Consider the following 16,124-nt stretch of genomic DNA (forward strand, 5'->3'; position numbering starts at 1 on the left):
ATAAGCCATTCCACTGTGGAGGAAGGCACAACTTCTTGAACTTTGTCACAGTGGTAAGAATGTCGGTGTATCCCATATCGTAAAACATGGTGAACAACTGAGTTGAAGTGATTGAATCGGGATTCACCAGTGAAGCATCTGAGGTTAGCCCTAACAGGGAGCGAAATATGACCTTTAAAACAGAAGTTTCCTGATCGAAAATATCAAAGAAGATCCTTCCCTTGCCTTTATCATATGAAGTCGTGGAATACACTTAAGAATGAAAATACATTGGCACTGATTCCACCTTTGTTAGAGCAATCACAAGTGGTGAATATTTGAGGCATTCAACCACTTGAAGCACGTAGGAATCGCAACGAAAAGGATTGGGATCAACGATCATGTTCTGGTTGGGCTTGATCGTGAGCAGAGAGGAGGAAGCACTTTGGTCTTGAATTAATGATGATCCGGCCATTGTTGAAGCTTAAAGAAGAAGATGAATAGTAGAAGAGTAGAAATCGCCAGCGTATTCTCGAGAGAAGTTTGGAAGTGGTAAAGAGGAAAAAGTGGTGTGAGAAAGCCTTTTATACAATTACCATGAGAGAGAAAGAATTTGGAGTAATGATTCCACGATCTTCTAAACCGACGCCTGAAAAAGCGCGATTTGACAGCTGTTTTCCCCAACAAGGTGTTAGGCGGCGTGATGTTAGGTAGCCGTTTCAACTTCACGCACCCGTTTCAAATCTTATCCATTGACCGCCTCTTCAATTTGGAAACTGTTCAAAATCCCTTGTAATGTGGACTCATCCTTTTGCTTCATATAAATCAAGCAACGTTCGATCCTGAACATAGTATACCACATAACTTATGGAACCGAAACGATGGATCTGAAAAATTGCCATTAGTACCACGAACCAGACTTGTGGAAAATCGTAAAGATCTTCGTGCAAGAATGTGCCAAAGAAAAAGAAATAAAGCAAATTATTTGTGGGATATAAGTGATGTCAACTAAGACACGAAACTGTGGATCCCGGGCACAAATCTCTTCCTTCAAAGTCAAGAGAGACTTAGAAGTGTCTGTGTGGTTTTCCGTTGAAATAAGATCACATGTTCATTAAGAAACATTGAAAGGCATGTTTTCAAGTTTAGCCTATATAGGTTACCTTTCACTTCAACCGAACTTTGGTTCTTGACATAAGACTGAAAGTGGGATGAAGTACTTGTGAGACCAGTGTAGTCTATTAAACAAGTAGGTTTGATAATATATTCAGTGACTTGATGATAGTTAGAAATCTCAAAATAAAAACAAAATTGGATCTTTTGGGAAGAAATGTCTTGGTGATAGACAAATTCATAAAGACCTTGCAAAAAGAAAAAGAGATTTCTTGTGATAACAACTGAAAGTGGTTATTCAAAAGTTGGTGAAATCTAGAACATTTGATTGTTCACCGTCAATTCATTTAAGGTATTGGATTTTCGGTTTAATTTAGCACGTGGTGAAACGAAACTAAGATCATCAACACAGATGTTGTGTAACCATAAACCTCAGTGGTAAATGCTGAGAGTCTCAAGGTTTCGTTCATGAAACGAAATGTGATGGAGAAAAGAGTGGAGGGGGTTAAAGAACCGAAAGTACCACTGCTATATAAAAACGACCAAGCAGACAACTCTTAACTCAATATGGGAAGAGTAAGGTAGCTCATGAATGGAGTGATTTTGACAGCCTGATTGGGAAGAAACGATTTGTATATATCGAATCAGTAAGGCTTCACTTAGAGTCTTGGAGGCTTCGGTCAACATGCATCAACATGCTTCTAGGGACACTTAGCTATTACAAAGATAAAGAGTGTTATACCTTGTCACACCCCCGAACCAGACGGCGGAAACGTCCGGGGGCTGTCGTGACTCAATTGAATACCATCACAATGAATATACATGAAACATAACATCATTCATCACCAACATTTGAATATTACAACTGATAATGTTTACATTCATTACATTGTCTCAAATCATTACATTTCCAAAAATTAAATTGTTCGGTTCATACATAAGTAAACTGCAACCGTCACTGAATATGTTTTCCTTTGGTTCACTGGTTCCCTGAGAATACAAGTATTTTGAAAAACGTCAACATATGAAATGTTGGTGAGTTCATAAGTAGTGTTTGAAATCCAATGTTTTGTATTGTTTGAAAACCACCAAAAAATCCGATATTTTCTGAAAAGAAAAGCTTTTGAAAATGTTGTGAAGATCCATAGGTATGCTTGTTTGTTTCTATACTTAAAAAATTTGTTCGTTAAGATTGTATGCATTTTGAATCTGTATGTATTGAAAAACCCTAGGAAAACCCGATGTTTTCCTAATTTCTTGTATTACATGAAGTTACATTGAAACCATTGCATAGCGTATAGTGTCAGTCCCAGGCGACGTTGGATTATTTTTGAGCATGATTAATTACTACAAACCCGCATTACACAAACGCCCAGTTTATAGCTATACTAACGATCCCGAAGGCGTCGTCCGTACTAATCACGTTATCCAATCGCCCTGACTATGTGTAGTCCCACATCCGAAGAGAAAGAGGTCACGAAGACCCCGATGACTCCATTAACCGGTTGGGGATAAAATGTACGAGGGGTCCCAGACCCGCCTCGCAAAAAGGCAGACTCTACTAGCGACACTAAAGGACCCTTGGGGACCAGTAGTCTACAGCCATTGAAAGTCCGGTTACGTCGTGTCGGATTGGTAAAACCCAACACTTCGTAAGATGAAGTCTTTGGGCCTTAAGATCAGGTCGTCGGGCTAGCTAGGCTCAACGAACAAGATTTTACACTTGTGGGGCCCAAAGATAGTGCGTAGACGTCTGTGCACATGTATAATGAATTCCGAATCGTTATTTGTATGAATCATAGTATTGTAGTATCATAGTATCGTTGTGTTAGTGGTTTCGGATTTTTATTGGTTCGAGACCGAACCAATTCGTTTAACAACGACTTTTGGTGTTGTAGTGTATTGTATTTTGTCGATAGTTGTAGTACCATTACTTGGTCAAATTGTATGTATTGAATTAGTCATGAAAATTTTCTGTTTTCAGCCCCTCCTTGTTTGTAAAATTTACTTTTTCAACCCTTTATTTAAAATATTTTCCGGTTTGGTCCTTAAATCAATTTTCTTGACATTTTAACACCAAAAATTATTGAAATAAACCTTTTCCAGCATATTTTTCATAGAAAACAGCTTAAGTCCCTGAAATTTCAGTTTTCTCGGTTAATACCCTTCTTTTCGCAATTTTGTCAATTTTGGCCCAAATTGTAAAATTTTTGCAACTTTGGTCCTTTTTAAATTTAAAAATCATTTTAAACCTTTGAAAAGGACTTGGATCACTTATGGTCCACTGTTTTACAGAAAATCACAGTTTTGGCCCTCCAAAACAGAAAAATTCGCATAATGGGCCTCATTGGGCCGAAATTTTCATTTTTAGCCCATTAAGCTTGAAATTCATGTTTTTAATCCTCTAATTGAGTATAATTCCAGAAATAGTTTTATGGAAACTGTTTTGGCACACTTCATCCATCAGAATCTGTGAAATGTCAATTTGGGCCCTTAATTTTGTATTTTTCACATTTTTGGCCCAAAATTTGTGTTTTTAGCTTAAAGAAAATTGTTACTAAACCATTTAGCTATCTTTCTTGAAACACTTTGTATGTAGAAATACATTTCATGCTCAAATCATATAACATAAGTTATATCTCGGTTTTGAGGAGTTTTATGGCTAGATCCAACATTAAAACACACAAAAGCATACATATAAGCATGGAAATCATACAAGGCATATAAACACATATAGATCTACACTTTCACTTGTATTCCCCCCCCCCCCACAAAACTCAAAAAAACAGAAAATAGGGGGTATGAAGCTCACCTTGGGTGTGGGGGCTCGGTTTTGCAAAGAAAATGGAAGGAAAATGAAGTGTTTTTGGCCTTAGCTCCCTTCCTTGGTAGATCTCGAGTTTGAGATGGTTCTAGGGTGCAAGATCACGGTTTTTGCATAGATTAGGAAAGGATTTTGCTAAAACAAAGAATTTAGTTCATAGATTCAAGCAACTCTTACCTTAGATGAAGAATTTTGTGGAGATTTCCTCTTGAATGCCTCCTAATTTTCGAGATTTTTGGAGAGGGGAGAAGGGAGTGTTCTTGAGTGATCTAGAGAGAATTTGTGAGAGATTTGTGGTGTGTGTGTGTGCTTGTGGCCGAGAATGAGAGAGGAGAGAAGAAAGAAGTGATTTTGAAGTGATGTTGCATGGAAACATGGACTAATTTGCATGGATATCCAAGGGACAATAATGAGGTGGCATACTAAAGTCAACTCTTCCTTATCTTCTTGGATTTGGGCCTTGGGCCGAGATTTTTGAAAGGGAAAAGAAAAATTTGGGCTTTTTCCCTTAAGCCCAAAATTTGAGTTAGTTAGAGTGTGTTTTATACCTAAAAGAATGTGGTAGGATTTTTACATTTTTGTTGGACTAGTTTAGGTCATTTATGGAGAAAAGCTTTTAATTCATTTCATTCTAGGCCCAACATGGCCCAAAATGTTGAAATAAATTAGTGTGGGTCCAATTAGAGCCCAATTAGGGTTCTAAGCCCATGATAGTCTAATTGGAAGCTTATTGGTCCACTTGGATCCAATAAGGAAGTTCTAGTCCAAGGTGTACCTAAACAAGAACTTTTAGAGTTTCCAATTGTTTGATGACTACTTGTAGTACTTGTATGAGGTATTTGATTGAAGTTTTTGATTCACATTAACTTGAGTGTATAGATTACATGACACAAAATTTCCAGTTGTGACATACCTGCCCCAGCTCCATCACTTGAATTCATCTGTGATCTTGAAGTCTAATGTTTTTGGTGATTTTTGAACTATTTTTGAAAAGGAAAAGAAATAAAACTAAACACAAAAAGAAAGTATTTTTGTAAGTTTTGATTTTTCTGAAATAGATCGAGCGTTCGGTTCATTTCGGTTGCTAGAAATTTTAAGAAAGCGAAAGCGAAAGTGATACTTGTTGAAACGGGTGTGATTTTGGAACTGACTCAGCTTCCATCTTTCCTAAGCGTTGGAGTATTCTATTAAATGATGCTTCAAGTAAGGCTTTTGTAAAGATGTCATCCAGTTGATCAGCGGATCGAACGAAGTGAATTTCGGCATTTCCATCTTCTACGTGATCCTTGATGAAGTGATATCTCAGTGCTATATGTTTCGTCTTGGAATGCTACAGTAGATTGTGGCAAATCTGGATGGCACTTTCCGAGTCACAATAAAGAGGAATCTTCTTCATGTTCAGGCCATAATCTCTAAGTTGGCTTTGGATCCAAATGACCTATGAAGTACAAGATGTTGCAGCAATATATTCAGCTTTGACTATTGAAAGAGAGACACATGTTTGTTTCTTCGACTGTCAGCTGACGAGTTTTCCACTAAGAAATTGACACCCGCCAGTTATGCTCTTTGGGTCTAGGCCACATCCTCCAAGATCAGCATCAGAGAATGCTTGAACGAAGAAGCCGGGTTTAGAAGGGTACCATAAACCGAGAGATGAGGTTCGCTTCAAATATCCGAAGATATTTTTAACAACCACCATATAGGGTTCGCTTCGATTAGCTTGAAACCTGGCACAATAACAAACATAAAACATGATATCTGGTCTACTAGTTGTTAGATACATTAGGGGCTCTATCATTTGTCGATAGAAGGTCATATAAACAGCCGATTTCTCCAGAGAAGGTGTTAACTTTGTTTCGAATGCCATTGGAACCTTTACTTTAAAATCTCCCATCATATCGAACTTATCCATTAAGGTCTTTATGTAAGCCTCCTGTTTGATGAATATGCCTTCTGGTCCCTGTCTAATATTCAATCCAAGGAAAAAGTTAATTGGACCCATTAAGCTCATCTCAAACTTAGTCTCCATCAACTTCCTGAATTCACCCGTTAAGCTAGGATTCGTTGAACCAAAGATAATGTCATCGACGTAAATTTGGACAATCAATAAATGGTAACCCTCTTTCTTGCGAAAGAACGTTGGGTCAACCAAACCTTGTTTGAATTTTGACATTTTTAGAAAGCGAGTTATCTCATACCAGGCTCTAGGGGCTTGCTTCAGACCATAAACTGCTTTATCCAAAATGTAGCAATGATTAGGATACTTCTCATTGACAAAACCTGGTGGTTACTCAACATACACAGTCTTTTCTAGTTCCTATTTAAGAAAGCGCATGTGACGTCCATCTGAAAGACTTCAAAGTTTTTGAGTGCAACATATGCCAGAAAGATTCGCACTGATTCCAACCTGGCTACTGGAGCGAAGGTTTCTTCATAATCTATTCCTTCTTCCTGAAAATATCCCTTCACCACTAGCCTAGCATTATTGCGTATTATGTTCCCTTCTTTATCCATCTTGTTCTTGAAAACCCATTTTAACCCAACTAGAGATGCATCCTTTGGTGTGGGAATCAGTCTCCAAACCCGATTTCGCTCAAACTCATTGATTTCGTCCTGCATGGACTGCACCCAATCAGAATGATCGAGAGCATTCTTACCTATTTTCCGTTCTATCTTGGAGACAAACGAATTAAACATGCAAACTTCTACTTGATAGAATAGAGCAATTTGCTTCACTTTTATTTGAGAGCGTGTAAGAACTCCCACGGACGATTCACCAATTACTTGAGTTCTTGGATGATCTTTTGTCCATTTTATGAGAGGAGGGTAGTTTCCATCATAAACGGGATCCAATTCGGCATTTATCTCTTCTTCAAATTCTGATTGAATGTCCGAATCATCATTCGCTTCATTTGTCCTTCGATTCTCCCCCTCGAATGATAAAACGGTTTCAATGATAGGTTCAGAGTTATCTTCCTCTTCTGGACGTTCATGGGTCGTGGTAGGTGATAGAATCTCCCCCTCGAAAGGTGATTTGGGTCTATCTGATGTAGATAAACCCTCCCTCGGGAATGTTGACCTTTCTTTTGGAGGTTTGCTTGAAACACGATGCTTGCTTGAATCATGAGGTTCGCTTGGACCTTGTTGTTCGGTTGGACCTTGAGGTTCGCTTTCCATTTCTTTTGCAGCTGCGTTGATGATCTTCTTGAAGTTGTCAATCTTATTAGCATCTGCCTTTGCTTTAGAGAGAATTGCTTTTTCCGGTTCATCAAAGAGCGACATGTACTCTTCAAACAGATTGGATATTTGAACCGAGAATTAACCTGTTTTTGGAAAAATTGCCTCCAATGGACCTTCGGTAGATTGAAGTTTCTTCATGTAATTATCAACAAAGGTGACATAATAAGTTTCCTTAATTTTCTTTGAACGTTTATTCAGAACTCTCTATGCCTTGGAGGTGAGAGAGTAGCAAAAGAAAATCCATTTGTCAGCTTTTACATCAAACTTGTTTTGGTTCTATTTAGAATTAAAGATAAAGCATCTAGAACCGAAGACATGGAAGAACTTGACGTTAGGCTCGCGATTGTTCAGAATAACATATGAAGTGACGGAAAATCGCTTGTTGAGAAAGGATCTGTTTTGTGTATAACAAGAAGTAGCGATGGCATCAACCTAAAAATACAGAGGTAAAGAAGCAAAGCTAAGCATAGTTCTGGCAGCTTCACATAGAGAGCGGTTTCACCTTTCAACTATGTCGTTCTGTTGTGGAGTATATGGAGCAGAAAAGTTTTGAGTTACTCCCTTTTCAGCAAGAAATTCTTTAAACTCTTTGTTTTTGAACTCCAACCCGTTGTCACTCCTTACATTTCTAACCACTTTACATAGTTGAAGCTCCACTTGCTTGATAAAAACTTTGAGCTTTGGAGTCGCCTCTGATTTCTGTTTAAGAAAGAATATCCAGGTGAAACATGAAAAGTCATCAACGATAACAAGAATGTACTTACTAGCACCGAAACTCTCGATTGCAGATAGACCACATAGTTCGATGTGTTGAAGCTCAAGGGGTTCGATATTCTTTGTACTAACACGTGTGGGATGACTTTTTCGGATTTGCTTTCCCATTTCGCATGCAGTGCACAAATGTTCCTTATCAAACTTGAGAAGTGGAAGTCTTCGCACATGATCACCAAGAACTAGCTTGTTGATGTCTTTGAAGTTAAGATGTGAGAGCCTTCGATGCCATAGCCAGCTTTCATCAGAATGAGCTTTCGTTAGAAGGCACACACCAGGCTTCCCTCGTATTGGGTTCAGATTTAATGGATACATTTCGCCTTTGCATTTGGACTTCAATAGAACAATATTTGTCTTCTTTTCTACAATCTCGATTCCCTCATCATCAAACAAGACCTTCAGGCCAGTCCCCACAACCAATAGCGAGATGCTTATGAGACTATGCTGCAATCCCTCTACATAAGCTACCTTTCGGATTGAAAATTCACCGTTTGTGATCATGTCGTAGCCTTTTATCATGCCATATGAGTTGTTTCCATACATGACACATCCAATATCCTTGAGAGCCCGAAACTCCCTCAGATCTTCCCTTCTTCCTATCATATGGCGCGAGCAGCCACTATCAATGTACCATTCGTCGTCGAACTTCTAGTCACTTATAACTTGCAAAAATCAAGCAGATTTAGGAACCCAAAGTTTCTTGGGTCCTCGTGAGCCTTTTACAGAATAGGGAATTGCAATAGAAAGATCAACCATATATGTTCTTTTTATTAATGTGGTTTTGTCTTTCCTTTTGATGGTAAAAACTTTGATTTTATTATCTTTTTGTTTCGGTTTGTTTGAATAAGATAGTTTATTTTTATTTTGACTCTTATCGAAACTTTTCTTTTGATTCCTAGGATTAGCTGACTTCTTCTTCGCGTGTACTTTAGAGTCCAAGACTAGCTTTCCCTTCCCTTTAACATCCTTGACAGGGTTCGACTTTGGTTGGTGATGAAGAGGATGGGATTTAGGACTGAAACTACTCTTTCGGTTCTTTTGACTGCAAGATATGTAGTGTGAACATTGACCAAGATTTGCCTGAGGGCCTACTTTCGCCTTTGGATTAGATACGTTTTCCTTGTAAAAATAATTGGAGTTTTGGTACTACCAAAACTGTTTTCTCTCATTGAGATTCTTTTGGTATCTCTTGTTCCGTTGGCGTTTCTATTCTGCAAGCTGCTTTTGAGACTTGTGAATATTTGCCTTTGGCTTCAGTCTTTCTTCATGAGCTTTGCTTTTTACTGAAGATGATTCGATTGAAGCATTTATTGGTTATCTTTGTATTTCTTTAGTACCACTTGCACTTGGTTTATCAAAGCTTGAAGGCTTGTTGAGAGGTTCAGCGACATATCGGCCTTTGACTCTCCATGAGGTTTGCTCTGATAGACCGACTGTTTCTTCTGAATTGTCAATGGGAGCTGACCCAAACTACTCTTCGCATCCTTCAAAGTTGTCTTTATTAACCAAGGATGTCAATTCAACCGTTTGGTCCTTGGTTATTCTTGTGATGGCATACACTTGATTTGGCACTGTTTGCACCTTTTGATATACAACTGCCTTCTCTTTAAGAACTTTGGACTTGTCCTTGGACATATGAACGAACTCAAAAGAATTTTCTGATATGAGACCTTTTGCAAGTTCGGGTTCGCTATTGAGAAATTCTGAACAGTCAACCTCATCCTCTACGGAGATGTCACTCATATCACTGTCCTCATCAAATTCAGAAGTATTGTCCACATTTATCTTATTTTTCTAAACTTAACTTGGTACTCAATGAATCACATTTCAGCATGGTTTCGGTCTTCATTTTCAATTTGTCATTTTAGTCCAATAGCTTTCTAAGCATGTCCTTATGGTCTTTGGACTTAGTAAAAGACTTGATTTTGTCCAGACCGATTCTATAAGCATCCGAAACTTCATCTGAAGACACAATAGATTCACAGTTATAACAATCAGCGTCGATTTTTTCCTTCTTTAATTCAAGGAAGGGCAAAATTATCTTATGAATCTTTTTTCCTATCTCACAATCTAGATGCAACTGGGTGATATTTAAATATAAACGTTTAGCAATTAAACAAAAAATATTCCTTTGTTTCAAACACTTCAAATTATCACGCTGTAAATAAATGAGTTCATCTCTAGCCCTAACTAACTCCTTTTCCTTCTGCTCTATCCATATCCTTCTTTCTTCACTCTTGGAAGCCACCCTGTTGAGTTGATCAGTTAGGTTAGAATTTGCTAGGCGTGTTTGTATTAGACTTCCACTTAAACTAGAAAATTTGAACTTTAATTCGTTTAATTCCTTTTCATAGTTTGTTATGGGTATTTTAAGTGAACCAAGGATGGAATGTACCTCCTTGAACAACTGATCGCATTCGTTGATCTGTTGGGTTTGGCAGCGAAGCACTTTTCTTCCTTCTGATTCGCCTCATCACACCCGCTATCCGTTGTGTAGCCTCTCATCTGTGACACTCCAGCAGTCACCAATACGCATCTCCTACCAAACTTAGCTTGATCTTCTTTCGCCACAAAAGCCCTTCCATGTGTGGGCTTGTGAACTTCTTCATCTTCGGAGTCGGTAGACCAAACCTCTACACCTTCGAACTCATCATCAACAATGTTCTCATGCACAATAAAAGCTTTCATAGAATTGCTAGATGCTTTCTTATTCTTTATCTCCTCCAGCTTACGCATATGGTAAGCTTCATCATCTTCACCATCCATCTTCTCTGACAGCTTTCTCAACATACAATCTTTGGCAAAGTGGTTTTTGCCATGGCAATAGTTGCAATCATATACGGAGTCTCGGACCAACTTTCTCTCCTTCTTATCTTCTTCTCTCTGAGGAGTGCTTTTGATCTCCTCTTTCGCCTTCTCAGAGCTGTAGCTTCCCTGCCAGTTTTGGTTCTTAGTGACAGGGAACTTTTTACGAGCAAACGACTTTCGGTTGGTAACCATCATAACATATTCTTCACTTGTCAGAACACATTATGATAGTTCTGACTCCTCTTCATCATCTGCCACATTCTTACCCTTAGAGAAAAGGGCCAAGGATCCCATACCATACACCACCTTCGCTTGCTTTGTCACAACACTTTCATGTGACTTGAGGATACCCACCAGCTTCGCCAACGAATAGGTTTTAAACTAATCATGAGCCTTCACAGTCGAAAGCACAGCCATCCATTCGAGTCTTAAACCATTCATAAATGTGACCTTCTGCTCGATCACTTCTCTGCCAATACCATGCTTGATCATCTTGCTTAGAAGATGGTTGAAACGATCGAAAGCCTGTATAAGTTTTTCTTTTGGGTTTTGTTCGAAAGCACCAAACTCAGAAAGCAGAAGAGTTTGGATTGAGTGCTCTAGATCCTCATCAGTGGAATACAACTCCTTAAGCCTATCCTAGATTTCTTTTGTTGTGGTGCATGAACTTACCAAACGAAAAGTATCACATTGTAATGCGAATCTGATCATTCTCATAGCTTTGATGTTACATATCAACTTGTCTTTCTCGTCTTGAGGGATCTTATCCACATCGGCCATGAGCTTGTTGTACTCCTTTTGAGTCTTGATGGTTCTATTTGTTCCAGTGTGAACAAAAGGACCCAAAGTTATTGCCTCTGTGATTAGATAACCATTTTCTTCTGAACCAACGACATAGTCTTCAATGTGATGCGTCCAGACTTCATAATCTTGAGTGTATAGAATCAGGATTCTGGTTGTAGATCCAATGATGTTAGAGATATTGATCAGATTAGTTTGTAAATCTTCGTGAGACATGATGATCTTTTTCTAATATCTGTGAAGAACCAGACTTGTAAAGTTTGAATTAGGGTCTTATCAAAAACAAGAAACAACGTCAATGAAGAGATGACGGCTCCTACTGTTTCGAAAAAAGCGGAAACCCTAAAGAGATTCTTCCAACAGAAGAGATGCGTATGAATTACACAGTCTCCTGCTCTGATACCAATTGATGAGAATAATATTCTCTAAGATCGATAGATTCGTTAACAGATAAAGAAACACAAAAGAAATAATGAACAAGAGAATGAATCAAACAAGAGTCGAATGATTAATATGCTCCACCTCAGAAGAACTCTGTAAAGAATTCCTACTGTAGAGGTAGGCTGGGGTTACAATACAAATAAGGAACTAATAATTCAGAAGCGTACAGAGAACGATGCATGCATGCACCATTTATACTAAACCCTAATAACAAAAACATGGCTGGACAGGCCCATACAGAGTATACATAATGGACCGAGACAACAAGCCAAATGACGCAACTCCTAGACTCAACACCTTCAGGTCTACTGATCCAGATTGATCTTCACTACACATCACTTCAGAATTATTACTGACTTCGGATCTTCAAAAGGATTAAGATTCCTAAGGTTCACTTTCAGGTTCCAACAATATTAGGCATAAAGCATTTAGCACATAAAAGCATTTTAGGCATAGTTCCTAAAATATACTAGTGCTTGTGTCTAAAATATAATAGACACTCATCTCACAATCATCGCTTAGCATTCTAAGTTTAAGTCTAGAAATCCTACAAATTCCTAGTTCACTTAAACAAATGCTCTGATACCAACTGTGATATCTCCATTTTCACTGCCAGGAAAGACCGATTTTATTTATGCTTTGTTTGAAAATTAGAGTAACATTTTTAAATAAAAGTGTTGCGGAATTTGTTCACAACATAAATTATATAAAGATTTATCAAATAATTTCTGAAGAAATGTATTTCATTAACAACCTCGGGATGTCATGTTCGATACAAATCAAAAGTATAAACAGTACAATATAAGCCTTAAAACATTTAATCATATCTACAGGCCTATAATCCATAATCACTCATCCAAACATCATAACTATGCTCGGGAGCCACTACCTGTAATACAAGAAACGGAATGGGTCAGACTTGAGAGCCTGGTGAGCACATAGGGTTTTCAACCCACAATAAATAAGTTTATTATTTTTCATCAACCAAAAAAACCCGATTATCCGTTCCCGTTATCCTCACTTTACATCCCTAAAACATCTAACATAAGCGACCTGGTCTAAGGATTTTTATCAGGGCGACCACACTGCTTCGGGGGTTCCTCAACATTTTATGTCAAATAAGGCAACCATGTGGGGGATGGACTAATGCTGGCGAACACTAAGTTCCAATAAACATCTACAAGTTGCGAGCCTGCTAGCGTTCCACTGGACTGTCTAGAAAAGTCTGTGGTCGTCATCTATACTCCGCTAGATGACTGGATCATCAATATCATCAAGGCCTCTCTTCATTTTATTTTTCACACATCAACTATTATATCTACCCATGTTTTACCCAACACATTTTGTAGACATAAAATACATGTACAATTTAAATCATTTAAAACATGTATAAAATCTTTCATCCAGTATAGACAATAAGTATTCAGACAATATGCACACATAGCATGTAATTTATATAAAATACTCCATATCTATGTGTAAGATGAAAGTAACTATGGACTTACCTGGTAAGGTGGTGACTCGGTACTCGGACAACACTTCGTTTACTTAAAACAATTTCCCTCAGACAAAACCTAGTATCATTACCACTAGAGTTTAGTCTAATATTCACCAAGACTAATTAATAGCCTTGCTTATTATTAATATTATATAAGCGTTAACACAATACTCTTCACCCACTATGTACACACAGGGCCAGCCATGAAACACCGGAGGGCAGAATCATTTTGGCATATAGCACTTCTAAATCCAGCAACCAAAGCGGCCCTTCAAACCGGATTCCCCGTACCGCGAGTGGTCAAAAAGATATTATAACGACATTTATATAACTCATAATAATAGCCCAAATACTCATTATAAGGTCCTAATAACATTACTATATTGAAACATAAGTTATACTAAAGATAGGGTAGGTGTAGCTCACTTACAGCGGGTTTTTCTAAAAACAGGGCTCCTTCAAAACAAAGTTTCTGAGCCGAAGGATCTTCTTTACGTAGCCGTCGGGCGCTCCGGGGCTTCCGCCTTGTGCTAGGGAGTTACCCTTGGCTTGGGTGGGGGGGGGGGGTCACTCACGGATTAAAGGTGTGAGTTTCAAGCTTCCCTCTATCCCTCTATTTATCAGCTGGCTGGGGGTCACTCATGTCGTGAGTTTGTGATGCTCATGTCGTGAGCTTGATTAGGCTCAAAGGCAGAGCTTGGAGCTAACACGTGGCATCGGACACAGGGGGTAAAACAGCAAATTTTCAAAAATTCGTAACTTTCGCATACGATCTCTATTTTTGACGTTCCTTATATCCACGCGTAGGTAAAAACAATTTCTACAACTTTCCTTTTGACTCCGATGGCTAATTCTCGACCTATTTTAAATTTAACAGTATCAGGAGATTATATTGTTAAATGACCGCGTTTAATTCATAACTTCTACATATGGACTCCGTTTCCGTCTGTCTTTTTTTCGTTGAGCTTCTATTAATGAGATATTTAATTTTCATTTGGGTCGCGTTGGCCAAAAATCTCTCGATATAAAATTCGAGTTTCGAGCCATGCACTACTATGCCAAATCTTAGAAAAATCATAACTTCCTCATACGAAGTCAGATTTGGGCGTTCTTTTTATTCACGCCCTCGGTTTAACATATACTAAAACTTTTGGTTAGTAAGGCCAAAAAGTTATCTATCATAAATTCACTATTTACGTCGCATAGTGTTGTGCCGGTTTCATCGCGAAACTTCGACAGGTCATAACTTCTTTGTTATAACTCGGATTTTGACGTTCTTTATCTCCCTTGAATCCTTGTTTCGACCACTAAAATTTCATGTATAGGTATTGGGTTTATCTAACACTTTTTTTACGCTTATTTTTTCATTTATTAATTATAACTGTATAGATAAGTAATAATCACATAAATTCACACAATACTCAAATAATTTATCTTTATTACTTCAAAATAGGTTACAATTGTTGACCTAACTATTACATCACTACACTAATGCTTAGCCCAGGAACACGAGTGTTACAAAGTTACTGATGCATTTTCTCACTATTAATGTACAACCAACTCATACATCTTGGGTTGAAGATTATATGATATTATCGTCTTACAATCACTCGTGATAAATTCCATGAAGTTATTCATGTGAGCATGGGTTTAATCCAATACTCAGACCTTATAAGCACTCATGAATGTTGTAGCAAACTTTTTCTATGTCTAAACACTTCAGACAATCTACAAGCCAAATTCATGACAGTCTTTCCTTAATACCTACTTCCAAAGTATGATCGACTGTGGATAGTTTGAATAATCTTATTATTCTAGAAGTCAAAACATGCAAAATGATACAATAGTAAACAATTGAAACAAGATAGTAACTTTACTCATAAATAAAACTCCTTTTATTTCACAATCAAATTTCAACTACATTTTATCTATTACAAGTTTCTAAACAACTATCTAATCACTAAAACTAATATCATCCTTTAGCCCAATGCTCCTCGCATGATGCAAGTGCTTAACCCTACTCAGTCCCTTCGTAAGGGGATCTGTTGGGTTCTCTTCTGACGATATCCTCTTTACTACGAGGAGTCCTTCTTCTACTCGATGTCTTATGAAGTGATATTTTCTGTCGATGTGTCTGAATCTGCCACGATCCCTTGGTTCCTTGGTTTAGGTGACCGCACCGTCATTGTCACAAAAAATCTCCATAGGTTCCTTTGCAGCTGGTACAACTCCAAGGTCTTCTATGAGTTCTTCATCCATATCGCCTCCTTCGATGCTTCACTTGCTGCTATGTACTCTGATTTGCACGTTAAATCAACTACAGTCTCCTGTTTGGAACTTTTCCGAGTTACTGCTCCTCCATTCAGGGTAAATACCTAGCCTGACTGAGAGTAGAAATTATCTTTGTTGGTCTGAAAGCTGGCGTCACTATACCCTGTCACTCTCAATTCATCACTCCCATCGAGGGTAAGGGCCCAGTCCTTAGTCCTCTGCAGGTACTTAAGAAAGTTTTTTTATCGCAGTCTAGTGAGCTTTACCAGGATTCCCTTGATATCTGCTAATAATGCTCAAAGCGAAGGCCACATCAGGGCGAGTACAATTCATAGCATACATGATCTAGCCAACTGTGGAAGCATATGGTACTCGACT

Source organism: Lactuca serriola, chromosome 7, assembly GCF_051521515.1.
Source record: "Lactuca serriola cultivar US96UC23 chromosome 7, Lser_US96UC23_V15, whole genome shotgun sequence".
Lineage (NCBI taxonomy): Eukaryota > Viridiplantae > Streptophyta > Magnoliopsida > Asterales > Asteraceae > Lactuca > Lactuca serriola.